The sequence below is a fragment of the Stegostoma tigrinum genome, chromosome 24 (assembly GCF_030684315.1).
Source record: "Stegostoma tigrinum isolate sSteTig4 chromosome 24, sSteTig4.hap1, whole genome shotgun sequence".
NCBI lineage: Eukaryota > Metazoa > Chordata > Chondrichthyes > Orectolobiformes > Stegostomatidae > Stegostoma > Stegostoma tigrinum.
Genome location: NC_081377.1, coordinates 45,812,777 through 45,824,832, shown reverse-complemented (window position 1 = coordinate 45,824,832; position 12,056 = coordinate 45,812,777). Strand labels below are relative to the sequence as shown.

The following is a 12,056-nucleotide window of genomic DNA, read 5'->3' as shown; positions in this document are numbered from 1 at the left end:
GGCATTTTTGACAAGGCTAACATTTTATACCCACCCTATCGCCTTAGAGAAAGTTGTAGTGAGACTGTATCTTGAACTGCTGCAGTCCTTGGGGTATAAGCTGACCCATAACACTATTAGGAAGGGGGGTCCAAGATTTTGACCCGGCAACAGTGATAAAGCAGTGATATATTTCCAAATCAGGATGGTGAGTGGCTTGGAAAGGAATTTGCAGGTGGTGGTGTTCCCATGTACATACTGCCCTTGTCGATCTGGCTGGTAGAGATAGTGGGTGTGGGAGGTTTTATTGAAATGGCTTTGGTAAGTTGCTACAAAACATCTTAAAACTCATATACGGTACTGCCACTGTGCGTTGGTGGTGAAGGGAGTGAATGCTGAATTGGGTGAATATTGTGCCAACCAAGCGGCTGCTTTGTCCTGGATGGTGTCAAGCTTCTTGAGTGTTATTGGGGCTGCACTCATCCAGGCAAGTGGGGAGTATTGTGCCTTTTAGCTGATGGACAGGCTTTGGGAAGTGAAGAACATTATGGGGGCACTGACACTCTTCAGTAAGCAAATTCTAGTGGGTCTTTGAAATTGCAGGACATGCCTCGATCTTTCTGCCATGGTCTACTCCACCCTCCAAAACTTTCTCTTCTTCCAAAATAGCTTGCTGTATTGTCATCACACAGGAGCCAGTAAAACCATCATTGTCACGTCAATATGGCCTTCTGTTATGTGTGAGTGGCTGGCACATTCACTCATGAATTCAATGGGGGAGCTGGCTGTTGAGTGACAACATTATGATATTTAATCACAGAATGACCAAGGGGATGGAATCTGAAGCTGAAAGGATTATTTTGGACTTGAGGAGGTATAGGTGTACTTGTAGCGCAAGCCTCTCATCAACTATCGATGAATAGTTTCACCTCATTGTTCACTATTAGTGGTCCGTACCTTAACATTTTCAGCACCTCACCGTGTTATTTTAGCAAAGGCACTACCACAAGAAGAATTCTAGAATTCGACACGTTTTACCACTGTTCAGGAAAATTACACAACAGTAAAAAGTTGCGGACGCTGGCTTCACGGTCACACCTCATAGACTAAGGAGTTCTGAATTATGTAACTTTAATTTTCCTTGTCTACACCACGCTCTGCATTTACAACCTTTTTACCTTTGCCAGTGTGTATGTTTGATGTTACATTTTTATTTTAGTTTCAGTGTTAAATTTCCTTTATCTTTTACTCAAATTTTGACTGTGAAAGAATTGTTGATGTAGGAACTGCTGGATATTCCGAGGAGGGGTTTACTGGGCCTGAAACATTAACTCTGCTTTCTCTCCACTGATGATGCCAGATCTGCTGAGTTTTACCAACTATTTCTATTTTTGTTTGCATTGACCCCTTCAGTTTAATCTAGTTAATTCAGACTTAATCGGTGTCTATGGAGCCAACTGCTAAATGAACTTGTTGCGACCAATTGAGAGGGGTTAAAATGAGGGCAGCTGATTTTGTCCTTCCTTACCTGATCATAATAAAACACAAAAAGATCAGTTGAGTGTCCAAAAAGGAATCCTAGCCACCTGTGGCACATCTGCCAATGGTACAGCAATTAAACTACTGATTTACAACGAGACAGAATTGGAGGAGGGTCGATATCTTGGAGGGATTTAGTCTGAAGGAAGATGCAGAGATAGGGAGGATTGAGACCAAACAGAGATTTGAAATCAGAGATAAAAACTTAAAAATTGATACATTGCTGGGCTGGGAGCCAATGTGGTCAGCATGTTAAGGGTGAATGTTGCGATGTGTGTAGAGTTTTGGATCAGTTCATGTTTAAAGAACATGCAAGGTCCCTGATATCCTGTCTCCATATTATTGTTTTCCAGTCTTTTTGAAAATGACTCACTTTTCTTGCTCAAACAAACAAAAGGTTTCATTGAAGTTTCCTGATTAAAATGTTTTGTCCAAGAGGCAGCTATTTCAATAAATTTGGAGACGAGTTAATATTTGTTTGTCTGAGTCATCATTGTTTTCCTTGTTTGAATATTGAAGCATCAGAGTGGTTCCTTGTGCGTGGGAAATTTTTTAGCAACCACTCAGTGATGCCCATCTGTCTGCAAACACCTCTGAGACTGCCCACTCAATAAAAGAGAGAGCTAGACGACAATTCATCCGTACATAGGCTGATATACAGTATATGCTACATGAATAGTATCCCAGCTGAACAGCATTCAATTATTTGTATCACTGTAATAATCAGTGTGAGGGTCACCTGTTTAACCTTTAACCTCAGCATCTGCAGTTCTTGCTAACCTGTATTCGATGTTGCTATGAGCGACAGAGTGACATTTTCAATTTAAAGACTAAAAAGGCCATGCAGTGGGCTGAGAATGATGATTTTGCACGATTTCCTTTCTAAAATGTTGGCCTTGAATTTATAAGGCTGCACTGATGGAGTGGGGCCTGTGTGTAAAATTGGAAATTACAGCAGGACTAGAAAATTTCTGGGATCAGAAGTAAAGAGAGGTGACTTAATTGGAACATATAAAATAATCAGAGGGTTAGATAGGGTGGATAGGGAGAGCCTTTTTCCTAGGATGGTGACGGTGAGCACGAGGGGGCATAGCTTTAAATTGAGGGGTGAAAGATATAGGACTGATGTCAGAGGTAGTTTCTTTACTCAGAGTAGTAAGGGAATGGAACACTTCGCCTGCAACGGTAGTAGATTCGCCAACCTTAGGTACGTTTAAGTCATCATTGGATAAGCATATGGACGTACATGGAATAGTATAGGTTAGATGGGCTTGAGATCGGTATGACGGATCGGCACAACATTGAGGGCCGAAGGGCCTGTACTGTGCTGTAATGTTCTATGTTCTATGTTCTATGTTCTAAATCTGTGCAGTGGTTCAACGCCCAGCCCTGCTGAAGATCACCAAAAGTGGTGCTGAAATGCTAAGAAATATCTAACAGTGACTCTCACTCTGACTTTGTTCCATGCCATAAACATGCATCTCACTTTAACATCAGTAAACTGAATAAAATTGGGAATCTTGTGTCCTTGAGCAAAATTTGATTCATCATTTTAACTTAGTGAGTAATTTTGCTATTTTGATGGCGACTTTTTTCATGATAAAGACTTACTTGATTGTTTCAAGCAAGAGAACTCCCAACTATCCCATCGGATTACCACTGTGTTTTGGAATTCAGTTTTTTGGTTTGGTAGAAACATCTGTGTCGAGGAGATTCTGGTTCAAAATATAAACTGGGATTTTGACATTGACCCATCACTTGAAAATAGATAGTTTGAAAAGAAGTTTTTTTTTAATCAGTTAGGAACCTCAGAATACAAATTCTGCCTGGGGACCAGCAGACAATGGAAAATGACAAATTTGCTGAAGGTAAACATTACAATTATTCACTTAAGAAAGGTTTTAAAATAAATTAATTCAAAGGTAATTAACACATAATTGACATTGCCAATATTTATGTTTATATGTGGTCAATTTTGTTTGTAGTGAATGTTCTGAGGACTCAGGGGATGTAAGGATGAATCTCAGAGTGCTCCCAGAAATGCCGACTCCAATGAAGCAGTGTTGTTCTACTCCGCTTGGAATTTACACTGGAATTTACATTACACTGGACAGACAGGAAGGAAACTAGCCATCAGATGACATGAACAGAGTACAAATTTTTTTCTGATTAAGGGTCTAGGCCCGAAACATCAGCTTTTGTGCTCCTAAGATGCTGCTTGGCCTGCTGCGTTCATCCAGCTCCACACTTTGTTATCTCAGAGTACATGAACATCAGCTAGCAGCAAAACGGCACAACAAACTTTCCTTAACATCAGTACACTTGGGAACAATGAAGGCCATGAGTTTAACTGGGACAACATTAGCACAGTAGCCCAAGCCAAACATAGACACACATGAGAATTCCTAGAGGCATGGTTCTCAAATCGCAATGCAATCAAACGTATAGAATTGGACCCCATATACAAACCTTACAGACCAAAGCTGGAAATGACACTGCTCACCATGACGGACCGGACAATATAAATTCCAAGTGGAATAGAATAACATTGCTTCATCGGAGGCCTCACTGTTGATGTCAACTTGCATGGTCATGAAACATCTGAACAAAATCAAGCCAGCTCGGCGATCAGGTCAACAACCTCACTCACAGCCCAAGCTACAAATCTTTGCAAAAATTTTAAATGCTCTCAGAAACATGGGTGAACTAGACTTCTAGTAGAGACCTCAGTCAAATATGGTATCCCATGCCTAAGTGAGGTATCTTGAGACACAATTTTAATGTAGCATATAAACAGTTTGCACGCCAATACCTTCAATCATTTCACTGCACAGTCCATTTCAAATGGATTGAGGTGTTGGTGCAATTGGAATTAAGGCCCTGAGGATTCTCCATATCAGTCAGTTTGCCAAATTCTATTTACCTTGAATCTATTACCTTTCAAATGTTCAAATGGCAGCACATGGTAACAAAGAACCAATACATTTAAAATAAAGATCGCTGCGAGAATGCTAACCTGTTCTGTTTGAAGAATGCCAAAATGTCAGATTAAACAGAAGCCTTTCACAGTGCTATTTACCTGTAACTTCAGAATTGCATGGTCTCATGGTCATTTGGAAGATTATCTCATTTAAATTGTAACTGGAATCCATTTAATTGTGAACTATAACACATCACATGACTACTTAATTGCACTGAAATATTGCTTAGGTGTTCTGAGAATTTTTATCAATTCAAAGAGTTTGGTGAATAATTTGGTGCTCATTCTGATAAGCAGATGACTATATGGGCCCTTTTTTTGAAGCTTGTATATTCTGGCTGCCTTGACCATTTAATAAACTGTGATTAGATTCTTGTTATTAGAAAATAAACTGGAACATGTATCATCTTCAGAAGTATGTTTTTGGGGAAGGAAGAGTTGGCAGACCACGTTTGCGTGAGTGACACCATGTAGTGTTGTGACAATATTTCTACCCGTATGTTGTGTGTTTATAAAGAAATGAAGCAGAGTTTTCATAAGGGATAGTTCCTGCTTAATCTGCTTTTCTTTCACAATAATTCCTGGTTTCAATAATCACCAGGTTCCATTTAGATACACGTTTCAGGTTTATCTCAAATTACAAGGTTCGGCAGTGAGACAGCTCCCAATCCTTTACAATGCCAATCAGATTGGATTTAATATTTTTCTCACTATTGAATGGAAGATTGGATCTGAGATTTTCTTTTGTTTAGCCAGGTTCTGTGGAATAATCTATAGATTTAGTGACTGGCTTTAGCTGGGTGTATCTCAACTTCAATGGAGATAATTCACAAACCACAGAGCCTTTGTACGTTCCATCAAAACAACTCCTTACTGCCAACTTAGACTGAACAAGTTAGGGCAATAGTTAATGAACGAAATTCTACCTGAAAAATATCAAATGGCCATTGTGTTAAATCTCGCTCATTTGTAAAGAATTCAATAAATGCCAGTAACTGATTACAAATCAACTTAAAGGGAGATATAACAACTCGGAGTAAGAAGCAACATAGAAGGTACTTTCAGGCAAGAAACATAATGTGCTCTACTTCAATCTTATATCCAAACAAATTAGATAAATTACAAAGTGTACAAAGGAAATTATCATGCATTAGCAATAAATGTTGCTCACTTTTTGAAACGAAGCAGGGAACATTTTGAAACAGTTGAGTTTAAACATCCACCAGAGAAATTCTTTCGATTTAAACACTCATTTTAAATGCATATGTTCTGGATGACTGCAGGCATGCTTAGGTTGCAGGAAGGGTTAGTTAACTCGATAACCAGTATTCCAGTAAAATACACTCCATCTTGTAGATGAGGTATGTGCATGTCCAAATCTGATGGACTTGACCTAGTAGACAGAGCTAGACCAAGCCCTCAAACCAATGCAAGTAAACCAACCTTATATCAAATACATCATTTTTCGCAATGCATCAATCATTAGATAAATGTAAAGAAATGCTTAGATATCAAGTGTGCAGTAGCAGTGCAATGTATAAAAAGATTGCATTTCAATTTAGTTTATTTAAAGAGTGTTGTGTGTTTAGCTGCTCCATACAATCCTGAATGATTTTTGAACTAACACAATGCTAGACTAATGGAAATTTTCCTCTCATTCACAGTAATTAGAAAAAGAATCTACCTCATCTTGCTCATTAGAATATCGTTGCTGTGGCTGTAATGGGAAATGATATTGACATTTTTAAAAATGTAAATCCTTTTGGAATTCAAATATACTGACCTCCCTTGGTGCAACATTTAACTAACACTGAAAACATTGCCTGTTTGATACTTAATTGTTGCTGCTAAATTTCTATCAAATACTGAATACAGTGAAGCAAACAAAAAATTCAACTTTAAAGTAAAAATAATCGGCATGAAACGTACAATTCTTTATATAATGACACCCCCAACATTAGTTCGTCCATAGTACTGTAAGAAGGGAAACATGCATCATGGATATTTGCACGTCGACACCAAATTATTTCTGCACTGAAGATGAAGTAAGTTTCCACCTTCTTTCTGTCACAGTGGTTAAATTGCTCTCAGAATGCATTTACTCTGATGGTCAGTATTAAATGGAAAATTGTAATATTCATTCAACTGTAGTTAGACATGTTGTAATCCTATTTACTGCATGATTGAGCAAAGAAATTGTCTGTTTTATAAAAAAAAACACCCTCCACATGACATTTTATATTTTAGCAACTTAACTCCTAATCTTGACTAGAATTCACCGATTTTGCTGTGAAAATTTTCTGAGAATATGTTGGATTTTACAAAGATTTTGTTTTAGAAAAGCTGATAATGAAAGATAAAGTTGCAATGTGTCTTTGCTGATTTCAGCATCCTTTTGCATTGGTTTGTCTGTAGCTTTGCATTCAGTCTTTCTTTGTCAGACATGTCAGACATGAGCGCAGCTTCAACATGGCCTGAAATGGCCTCAGTCCATCAAAACCAAAGTCCAAATCAGAGCATTTCAGACACATATACCCAGAGAGGACAAGATGTGCGAAGTATGGTCATAATCAGCAACCATTTATATATTTGCTGAAGAGTAAAAGTTTCTAGTTTCATCAAGAAATCGAACTGATGTTGAGTAATTGTCAATTAGCATGGTATTCATGTGCAAACATTAAAGTGTGGTGTTTGGAACTCAAACTTTACCCGAATTCAAGGAGATACTGAAATGAATGCTTCTTTGGTAAAACTGCTTCGCTTTTCCATTCTTGCAATGATTAGTTTCCACATACTTTGCTATTTGCAATAATTTTTTATTGCACTTATTAATTTATTGATAACAAATGAGGGTTATATAGAATTATAGAAAACAAGAGCAGGAGTAGGCCATTCGGCCCTTCGAGCCTGCTCCACCATTCAATATGATCATGGCTGATCACTCAACTCAGTCCCCTGTTCCCATTTCTCCCCATACCCTTTGATCCCTTAAATCCGAAGAATTGTATCTAATTCTTTCTTGAAAATACTCAATATTTTGTCCTCAACTACTTTCTGTGGCTGAGAATTCCACAGGCTCATCACTCTCTGGGTGAAGAAGATTCTCCTCATCTCAGTCCTAAATGGCCCACTCTGTACCCTTAGACCTGGTTCTGGACTCCCTGGTCATTGGGAACATCCATCATTTGTTTGTTTACCTTGTCTAAACAATTTGAAAATTAGAAAATGGGAGCTGAAAGCAGTGAAACCATTTTAAAGAGATAAATAATGTTAATGAATTAATATTTCAAAGGCACATTCATATTAAGGTGTCATTAAATGCTATTTCATATTTTTCCAGTTAAACAGTAACATTCCAACTTTATGATTTACATGTGCAATTCAGTGCTAAAAGTATTAAATTACAAATTACAGACACTATATGAAATTTTACTCGTAAGTCATGTAGAAATAATCTTGTGATATGCATCAAAATTAAAATTGTATCATAATGCCAAAGAGCTGAGCAAGGATGATTAGTTTATGGTTCAGTTTCCTAATTTTATTTTATAATATTGAACAGAATTTTGTAGAAATTTATTTGCTGTCTCCACCCTGCCTCCCACCACTTGCCATTAACAACCTCTACCATGCCTAACTGCTCCAGACTCAATACTTTCAATGATTTTCTGGTTTGCCTCTCAATTTCCACTTTCCACAAACTTGAGTTCATCCAAAACTCTGCTGTCTGTATTCTTACTCAGACCAAGTTCTTCACATGTATTATCTTTAACGCTCATTAATCTACATTGGCTCGTAATCTAACAATGCCTCAATTTTAATAAGATCAAATTTTCCATGATCTCAAGCCTCCCGAGCTTTTTAACCACTTGAAGCCCCAAAGCCCTCCAAACACTCAATGTTTCATCAATTCTGGATTATTGTACATCCCTTTCTCCCTCTGCCCTACACTGACAGCTGTAGCCCAAGCTGCCTCAAGACCCTAAGTGCTGGAATTCTCACTTCATACCGCTCCATCTCTATTTCTCATTCACAATGCATCTTAAAATGTATTATTTTATCGAAGATTTTAGCTGTCTACCCAAATATTTCATTCTTTAGATTGGTGTCAAGTTTTGTTTTATGACTTGCTATGGGATTTTTTCCCTATATAAAGCAAATCCAGAGAAACTCAGCAGGGCTGGCCACGTCTGTGCAGAGAAAGCAGAGCCCAGTGGCCCTTCAATGAAGATCCTTTTTCCTCTGAAGAAGGGCCTCTGGACTCTAAATGTTAATCCTGCTTATTCTCCACAGATGCTGCCAACCCTGCCGAGTTTATCCTGCATTTTCTGTTTCTGTTTCAGACGTCCAGCATCCGCCTTAAAATATAGAACATAGAACATAGAACAGTACAAGGCCTTCGACCCATGATATTGTGCTGAACTTGTATCCTAAACCTGAGGTCTATCTAACCTCCACCCCTACTTTCTTTATTTTATTATAAGAATATAACCATTTATTGAGATTATGTACCATGAAGCAATACTATAATAAAATTCCTTTTAATGTTGAACTTTAGAATGCTTTTTATTTGCAATTCTCATTTTCCTTCCAAAACTATTTAATCACAGCAAGTGTGTTTTGTTGGAAGTCATTGCAGTAAAGATCAGAAGCGAATTTCCAATTGTTCAATGCAGCAGAACTCCACAATACAATCTTAGCTGAAAGAATATGGACAAAGTCTTAGTGAATATAAACTAAAATCAATTCTAGAACTGAACTGGGCTGGCTCAGATTACTCAATCTAACTAGGTACAGGCCATGGTGAATCTAAGCTGTGGCAGTTTCAATGAAATCTCCTGCGCTTAAAGCCTTTGAAAAATGGAAAAAAATTAATAGAAGCAATGGACTCATTTAACAGAATTGTAATGTCCTCAGCTTTAAAGAGAGTACCTTCTCACTGTTCAGTTTTTGGATCAAGATCTCACATTTGATTTTGTTGCTCGTTGGCTCAGATATATTCATCCCTATCAAATGGATACTACACTGGGATTGTGTGAACTTTGTATTGAGACACAAGACAAATACATCCTCGTGGATAGTCAAGAAAAATCATGTGGAACAAACAGTGGTAAAAGAAGTTACAATTATTCATTTTCTTTATTTTATAAGTATGACGCCCATTTTGCAATTACTGGTTGTCCTGGGGATAAAATCTTGTGGATGTATAAATTGAAAATGTGTGGTACCATCAATTATATCATTAGCATTTTGAAGAACTAGATGTTTTTCCAGTCACAAAATGCCAACATATTTTCATTTTTTCTCTATCCCTGATCTATATGAAAGAGGATGTTATGTTGAATTGGGGCTGGTTAGCTCTGTTGTCGAGATGGCCGGTGTGTGCTGTAAAATAACAGCAGCTGCATAGGTTTAATTCCAATGCTGAGTTGGCTTAGGACCGGCCTCTTCGTCCTGCCCCGGGAATGGGTGACAATGACAAACCACCAAGAAAAGGATCCACCAAGAAGACAATTCAGGATGAAGCATCAACAGAGAATGAATCCAGAATCTGCTCTCGGGCAAGACAAACAACAATGAATTCACGCTGAACATCCATGTGGTCACATCCACAGTTATGTTAGAGCTGTTTCTGGCTGTGCAAGCATACTCTCCACTATGCCTAATAATTATTAAAAAAAAATTCATGTAAATTATCTTATATAAATGCACGTTATTTAAGAAGGCATTTATCATGCCCAGACTCTCGCTAAAAAGGAATTTTATATTTGAGTGGTGAGAATGAATAACTCAGCAGTAAAACAGTATCCCACCCAGAACAGAATATTAGCGATTGCTGTAAATAAACTTCTCCATTCCATAAACAAACAGAATTCTTTTCAATGCTTACTGTATGACCAGAAAATCAGTAGGAAATCAGTTAAAACAGGACACTTGAGAGTTATAGTTATAAACTTAACAGAAAAGGAAGTCTTAAATAATGTATATTTTGTTTTTAAATATCTCCCAGTTAACCTGAAGTAAGCAGTTAGGGTGCATAGCTTACTGCCACACATTTTAAAATATGGTATTTGGATTTGCTACAATATATTGATCCAGTGGCTTGAAGGAGTTAGAATTATGCAGAAAATCATATTCTCACACAGTAGACATTAAACAGTATTTCAGTTTTATAATGAAATACAATCAGTTTATCCAGGGATATATCATTTTGATTGTGCAACAGTTTCCAAGCTACTCAACTGTCCTGAACTCCAGGGAGCATTAGAAGCAAACTTACTTCAAAATACAAATCTATGCCATCCACAAAGAGGAAAATATATCTTCACATGATATTGAAAATAATTTTGATAGCAACATGTTCCAGAGCTGTAAAGAATGATGTATAAGATACTGCAGAAGCTCTTTAAAAACTTTCAACTTACCTTTTTGTTTGGTTGTAAACTTTATCTCCCGTGCATGGTATTATTAACTCAAGACGGTGAAAATGTTGGTATTCCTTTTGTTCAAACTGGTTGGATTTTGAGGCAAGATGAAATTGTACAAACCCAATCTCAATGAAGTAAACCCATTGAATTAATTGATCTGTTCCACACACATTGTTGTTGTTTCATCGTTCAGCACCTTGTGATCAAACGTGGCATTTACCTCAGAGATTCTTTGTCTTCTCTGACAAATCATCTCATCTCCACAGCCAGCAAAAGGCAACCGACCACTTCCTGTCGAATTGAGCAACAGCAGAGAAATGGAGAAGGCTGTTAAGACTGATCTCTCGGGTTCCTCATTGCAGGTGTGTTGGTTTCAATAGCAGAATTAAGTTCAATTGAAAGTTACTTCATGCACTATACATTGAAAACAGCTTGTTTTTTCGAGGAACAATCGTGCCATGGTGTAAGAGAAATGACCAGCTGCTATGAGATGGAGAAACCTCAAGCCTGTTTCCAAGAGTCATCAACCCACAGGTAAAACTGCCTTGGAAACTGGGAATCCTTCGAAACAAAAGTCCCCAAAATGAAGCAGTAAGTAGTAAGATATCATGCAGCTGCTCTGCTGTGAGGCTGGAGCCTTCAGCAATGCAGATGAACCATCATTGGTGCATCAGTTGGACTTGATATCAACCCGCATGTGTAAGTTGGAAATTGCTGCCTTTCCTAATGGTAACAAGAAAGGCTTTTGGGGTACAGTGGTCATGCCCCTATCTCTGAGCCAGAAGGGTTGGGTTCAAGTCCCACTTGCTCCAGAAGTGTGTCAAAACATTGCTAAGAAAGATGATCTGAAAATATCTTTCTCATGTTAATAGCCCTTTCACCAAAGATTACAAAATGGCCAAATAATATTCTGTTGTTAAAACTTGGTAACAATTTGATTATTGTAAATAAATGGTTCAAGTTTGTCCCTGCACTAGTCCCAGACATAAACATCTTCCTCGCCTAATTCCACTGGCTTCTCTGTGTTGCAGTCAAATCAATCATTCCCATTGACACTGCTCAGCCTGTATGGGGCAGCTGTCATCGCTTCTACCATTGAATGCTACTTACAAATGTCCTAGTGAAGCTGG

At 37.9% G+C, this 12,056-nt stretch overlaps 1 protein-coding gene across 1 annotated transcript in view; it reads right to left on the bottom strand.

Annotated features, from left to right (window-relative positions):
- Positions 1–11,111, bottom strand: part of lck (LCK proto-oncogene, Src family tyrosine kinase) — a 130,143-nt gene extending 119,032 nt beyond the window's left edge. The window contains exon 1 of the mRNA XM_048558350.2: positions 10,924–11,111. The gene's annotated coding sequence lies outside the window, so the exon portion shown is untranslated. The remainder of the gene's footprint in view (positions 1–10,923) is intronic.
- Positions 11,112–12,056: the final 945 nt, after the last annotated feature.